The following is a 6255-nucleotide window of genomic DNA, read 5'->3' as shown; positions in this document are numbered from 1 at the left end:
ATTTAGTGCACTTCTTAATAAATGCATTAACCTCTTATCGGTGCCAGTTTTATTTTGTCTAGCAATATTTGTCGATATATGAAGTCCTCTTCGGCTAATTTGTTAAACATCTTGTAACTATAGAGGCAAAATATTGACAAGAATGAGTTTTCACGAGGAAAATGTTTGTACTCTTAAAAAGGTTAGATACATTTTTTTTGTTTAATTAAAATGAATGGTTAATCATTTTGAAATTATATTATCCAAATTGTAGAAAGAAACCCAATTAGCCTGGATTTGTTGAAAAAGATTTAAGGGGTATATTAAAATATTACATTATTTTTGCATTGAAAATGTCTTCTATGGAGTTAGCCGTCACCAAAGAAAGAATCTTCACAACCAAATCATTGGAAAGATTGTGAAATGGTTGAATCTCCATGACTTCAATGTAATCGATATCTAATTTAAATAAATAAATGAACAATTTTAGCTTAAATAAAAGGGATATGACAAAATTAATAGACACTAGGAACTAATTGTCTTCGTATGAAAACTAATAAAATTTTAAATTCAAAAACTTTGAAATTAGAAAGAATAAGAGTTCATTGAGGGAAGCTAGGCTCTAACCAAATTGAGCCTTTCTCGCCCATCTTCTTAATGCAACCTTAAAATGAGGCTAGATGCTTATGTATTTAAGAATTTCTTAAGTTAGGTAAATATATGCTTCTATATTGGTTGTAATTTTTTATTTGAGCTTTGTTCCAAGGATAAGAAAATTCAAGACTGTTCCTTAAGTTTTATCATTAATGGATCCACAAGAGGTGGGACCCCAACCTTCTCCTCTGTCTTTTTATTTATTTATAAAAAATCATGAAATTCTAGTAAAAAGAAAATTCAAAATAATTTTCGTTTTTATTTTTTATATTTAAATTTCTAGATATTATATATATAGAATATATTATTTTTATATATGTATATATATGTATATATACACATAAATATAAATAACTGAATTAATATAAATAATATATATTAATTCAGTATTATTTATATTTACACGTGTATATAACATACATATATATACAAATATACATATATGTATGTATATATACACTTGTATGTATACATACATATGTATATATACACATATATAAATAATATTAAATTAATATTGTTGTTGAGGCAACCTCAAATGAAGTTCCTGGAGCCCTTCAGATCCATCACTATACCCCCACTATATACTCTAATATGGAAGAGCATGTTATAAAGTGTTACTATTGTATAACTCAATGATCATATAATTATTATATGATCATTGAGTTGGGTTAATGCAATTAACCACACTTGGCTTGAATATGAACCCAATCTAGGTGATATATAATTTACAAAATTATTAAAACTTCATGAACCAAAAATTTCGAAATGGTTGGACTTGTGAAGGGATTTAAGTATAAATTTTATAAGATACACGTACCTTATTTATCTCAACAGCGAAACCAAAGAAAAATAAAAAGGATAAGAGTATGGGTGATCTCCGTGTGCGCAGGTAATTTCTATGTTTTTTTTTTTTATTTGTTCAATTTCTTATTAGAACTTTTCTTTTTTTTTGGCTAATGTGGTCTCCAAAGAATATGCTTTTTTTTTTGGTTCAAATCGGTGATTGCATGAAAGAGTAAATGTAAATACTGACTAGTCTTGGTGTGGTTGTATTATTTGAATATCCTAACAATTAAGGCTGATTTATAAAATTTAATCTGAAAAATTATTGAGTATGTTATATTATTTACGAAATTGACTTCTCCCGATTTACTATGTAAGTACTATAAAAGTACACCGCCATAACAGTAGGTAATTCAAACCAGTGCAATCCTTAGGAAGATTCTCATCAAGGCTAGATGCTTTCCTTTTTTTCTCTTTTGCTTCTTTTTAAAATTAAAATCCATACGAGTAGCTCATATTTAAAGGCAAGTTCTTTATGGGTCGGTAAGTGATGCATGCTAAGTGATTAAGTGGTGTATGCCTAAGCGGGAAGTCTTAGAAAATTCCTAAAGATTTTTAGGTTTTAGCCGAAACAGTACCTTTAAGATTTAGGCTCCGCGATGGCAGAGAAAAAAGGGTAATTGTCGCTAGTTAATCACAATACCTTTAGGTAATAACAAATTTTATAAAATAATCATGACAAATCACTATAAAAAGAAAAGAGTAAAAATCTCATTCATTAACCACTAAACTTTTAAAAGGTAAGTATGATGAATTTTTATGAAAGAATCCTGGAAAATTATAACAAATTATGATTTGGAATTCGTTTCTCAAGATCATAGAACTCAGAAGGAACTGGTAAAAAAGTTAGGGTCCGTGTATTTTTGCTCTTGACAAAAAAGAAATCCTTTTTTCTTTTTTTTTGCCATTTCAAAAATAGATCTAAGAATTTTCAGAAATTATAAGCCATTTTTTCTACTCGCTAAATTAAATAAACCAAGTATGCTCCTTTAATAATTTAAGGTAAGGGTACGTGAGAACAAGACACAAATGGAGGATCCAAGTCTCAAGTTCGACAATTGTGAATTAAGAATTAAATTATTGATGATGAGATTTGCAATAAATCTAAAATTATTATTCGATGCATATACATTAGATAAAAAAGCTAATATATAATGGCAAAGGCACCTAGTTCATTTGGAATTGTCGATGTTCGTGCCCTGAACTCAAAGACATTATCCTAAGAGTTTTCATCGCTGGACTCATCTCGACCTATATTTTGGTGGCCCAAATTTGGAGCTTCTTCAACTTGGTGCAATCTGGTGGCTGCTCCGACCCTGGAAAGGAACGAGAAATAAGCTTGCCGCGAAGCGAACAATAAATTGTAAGATAATGCATATCGAAATATAACCTCTTAGCATATTTTTTGTAGTTTAATATCAACGGAAAACTTACTTCATTCTCATTCTGCTTTCTGAGTCTGATATGACAATCTAGGAACAAATAAAACAGGTAATTTCATTAGGACAATAATGAAACACACGAAACTGAACATCAGCTTTTCGTGATTCTACTAAGATGTGTAATCACTTTGTAGTTAGTAAAAGTTATCAGTACTTTTTAATGCTAATTATTGCCCTTTTTATGATTGTTGCTACTTTGTTGTCAATTAGGTGTTTCATGCGTGTTGGTAATATTTAACACTATGGCCTTGCATATACTATTACTTGCTTGTTCTTTAAAAACTTAACTGTTCTGGCTAAATCGAAATAAAGTTAACCTAGCAAGTATATGCCTTGATTGTTGTTGTCAATGGTTGACAAGCTTCTTGACTGTAGACAAATCTCGCATTAGTTTTTCTCCTCATCAGTACCTTTACTTAGTGACTCTATTCTTTCTAGTTGATGATCTTTCCAAATTAGAATGCTTTTCAACCAATCTTTATGGATTTGTTTACATCGAATCCTACTTATCTGTCTTCTGCACCTTTTCAGTTTGAGATCAAGCCCATACCTTTCACAGTCTCATTTTAACTCAGGAATGTCAACAGATGTTGTTCGTTGCCTCATCATGTCATCAAGCATGCAAAACTAGGCATTGAGATTCTTCTGATTTTGGATTCTGTCTGTCTTGTTCTACTGTAATTTCTTTGAACTGTAGAATCTCTTTGTATGCTTCTGCCTTTATAGTCTCTGCATATCAGTAGATTGTATTAATGATAACTATAACATCTGCTTTCTTGTAGTGGTTGCATTCTGTCTGAACAATAGTGAAGTTCACATTTACAGACTTTCAGAAGACAAGTGGGAGCAAGCGCAAGCGCAAGCGCATATTCTCCAAAAGGTCATTATTGCAGTACTTCATCCTTAAAGAGTAAGTGACTTTGAATTCAAATGACTGAAACAGAGGGACGACAATATACTAAACAGTATTTATGTGAACACAGAAATAAAAGTTATAAACTATATTTACCGAAAGATAAGCAAAATTGCATTTGTGTTATCTGATTTCTTGTCTTCAGCGTGGTAATTCTCCTGCCATGTTTGTTTTTCTCCAAAACTAAAGAAATAGGACCAGAAGACACTCTATTTTAGTTTTCCCACTTTCCTATTGCTTGTCTCTTCTATTGTTCTTTTCTCTCTCCAGTTTATTGTATTGATGACTTCTTTCTCCACAATGTCAACTGTCATTTCCAAACAGTGATTTGATGACCACATATGACCAGCAAGCCAGAGTTCTAACTTAATCTCCACATTGTCTTCTTTCCCCTTGGATGTCAAGGAAATGAGCTGGTGAATGATGATGCACCTTTGAAATTTGATGTTGCTTGTTTTATCTTGCTAACAAAGCTTATCTCATCGACTAACAGATATCCAGCATTTAATGAAAGATTCTAGCATGCACCTCACTGATGTGTGTTGCCTTGAACATATAATAAGTACATGATGATGGTTCATTTTGTTCTTATCTTTGCTTGAGAATTTAATTTTGCATTCTACATAACAAGATTGAATGACTGAATTTTATGTTATGCTAATTAATAGTTTAAATGAAGAATTTTGTTCTTGGTGCTCACAATGGGGAATGCAATGTCACAACATGACCAAATATTTCTGGAATAGACTGGAGTGCTGGGTCAAACAGAATAGTAACAGTGTCCATGATCGAAATTTGTGAGTAAAATTACCTAATTGGAACCACCTTGTGTTCTGCCTCCCTTTTGCATATTTTCGAGTATCTAATGCATTTTTTTGTTCTTATGTAGATATGTATGGAATCATGAAGGATCAGAGTGGGTACCTACCTTGGTTATGCTCAGGCTAAACCGAGCTGTGGTTTGCGTTCAATGGAGCCCAATCATTGAGTTTGAATACAGGATGATGTTGAATGTTGCCTGTCAAAGACTTCTTAGAGTATTTACATTGTATTGAAGAAGAATAAAATTCTGTTGCAATTGCTAGAAGAATTTGGTTCAGTCAATTGTTCTTAAAATGGCACTTGAGCTGTTAGACTCCAGGGAGCCATTTATAAATGTGAAGTACCAATAAGTTTCTGCATGAATTATAATTCCTCTAATGGGTTTATTCTTCATCTTTCATAATATAGTTAAAAAATTGTATATAGTTTTATCTTACTTGTTCAGACCTCGTAGTTTAGCTGGTTTGTGGTTCTTTTTTTCTCTATAAGTAAAGAGAAATTCACAATGAGCCTTCAAGGGTGGCGACCTATATAGAAAAAGAGCTGAAAGCCAAAAGAAAGTTGAATGTACTTCAAGTTTAACCTCTTCCTATGTTTCCAACTCCGTAAATGTCCTTCTAATCCTCTCTCCCCTCCTCCTTCACATGTTAGAGATATTTTCACTATGGACTGCTAATTTATTCTGCTTGATTTCCTCTTGTCAAATGGACTGGGTATGATGAGTTAAAATACTCTCATTGGTTTCTTCTTTTTCCTGCAGAAAACAAATTTGTTGTTGGAACAAGATGGTATTAGCTTCTATTTCCAGGTTTTTCCTCTTCATCGTTTTTTTTATTTTATTTTTCAGTCTTATGTTGTGTTGGACATGTATTCTTCTGATGTGCTTTTTAGTAAGTCATCACTGACTGATTAGGGATTTATGGGGGATATGTTTTCCAAACTTGGGGGACAAGTTGGTTGTGTTCACTGAATTATGATGAAAGCTTTTAAATTTGGGTATGAGCATTGGTCAAGCATTGTCTGCTTGAAGTTGACCTAGGTCGTTTCTGAGTATGCGATACTCATGGATGAGCCTTATGCAGTTGTGGAAGCACATAATTTTGGGTATGAGCATTGGCCAAGCATTGTCTACTTGAAGTTGACCTAGGTCGTTTCTGAGTATGCTGAGTATGCGATACTCATGGATGAGCCTTATGTAGTTGTGGAAACACATATGAATGGCAAAATGCAGAAGTTCACGGTACGGACTTTGAAGAGCAACAAATAGTATTCTGGCAGGGTTGATGCTGTTGTACTGCTCATGTCTTCGCTGCAGTTTGGAGTGCAAACTCCAATGGAGACTTTGAAACAGTGCTGTTGCTACATATATGAATCAAATATCCCTCTTGCAGTAACTCCAAGAGTTTAGCATTGTGGAAATGAAAACTGGATTAGAAATTAACTAGTTACTGACATGCTCTATAACTTCGTAAAGAAATGAGATGGTTACATATAAAAAAGACAGGAGATTAGTACACTTAGTTTCTGCTTTAGCTCTTCGGGGGCAGTTATTGATGTATGTTCTGTTGTAGGTGGGTCAGTAAACTCATTAGGAAAAGA

General features: G+C 32.6%; 1 long non-coding RNA gene across 1 annotated transcript; it reads left to right on the top strand.

Annotated features, from left to right (window-relative positions):
• The first annotated feature begins 4496 nt into the window (after window positions 1–4496).
• On the top strand, window positions 4497–4815 carry LOC104424911. Its single transcript, XR_005547277.1, has 2 exons — window positions 4497–4631; window positions 4724–4815. It is a non-coding gene; the product is annotated as an uncharacterized LOC104424911 (long non-coding RNA).
• The last annotated feature ends 1440 nt before the right edge of the window (window positions 4816–6255 follow it).

This window comes from Eucalyptus grandis, chromosome 11, assembly GCF_016545825.1.
Source record: "Eucalyptus grandis isolate ANBG69807.140 chromosome 11, ASM1654582v1, whole genome shotgun sequence".
Lineage (NCBI taxonomy): Eukaryota > Viridiplantae > Streptophyta > Magnoliopsida > Myrtales > Myrtaceae > Eucalyptus > Eucalyptus grandis.
This window is presented reverse-complemented; position numbering and strand designations above follow the sequence as displayed.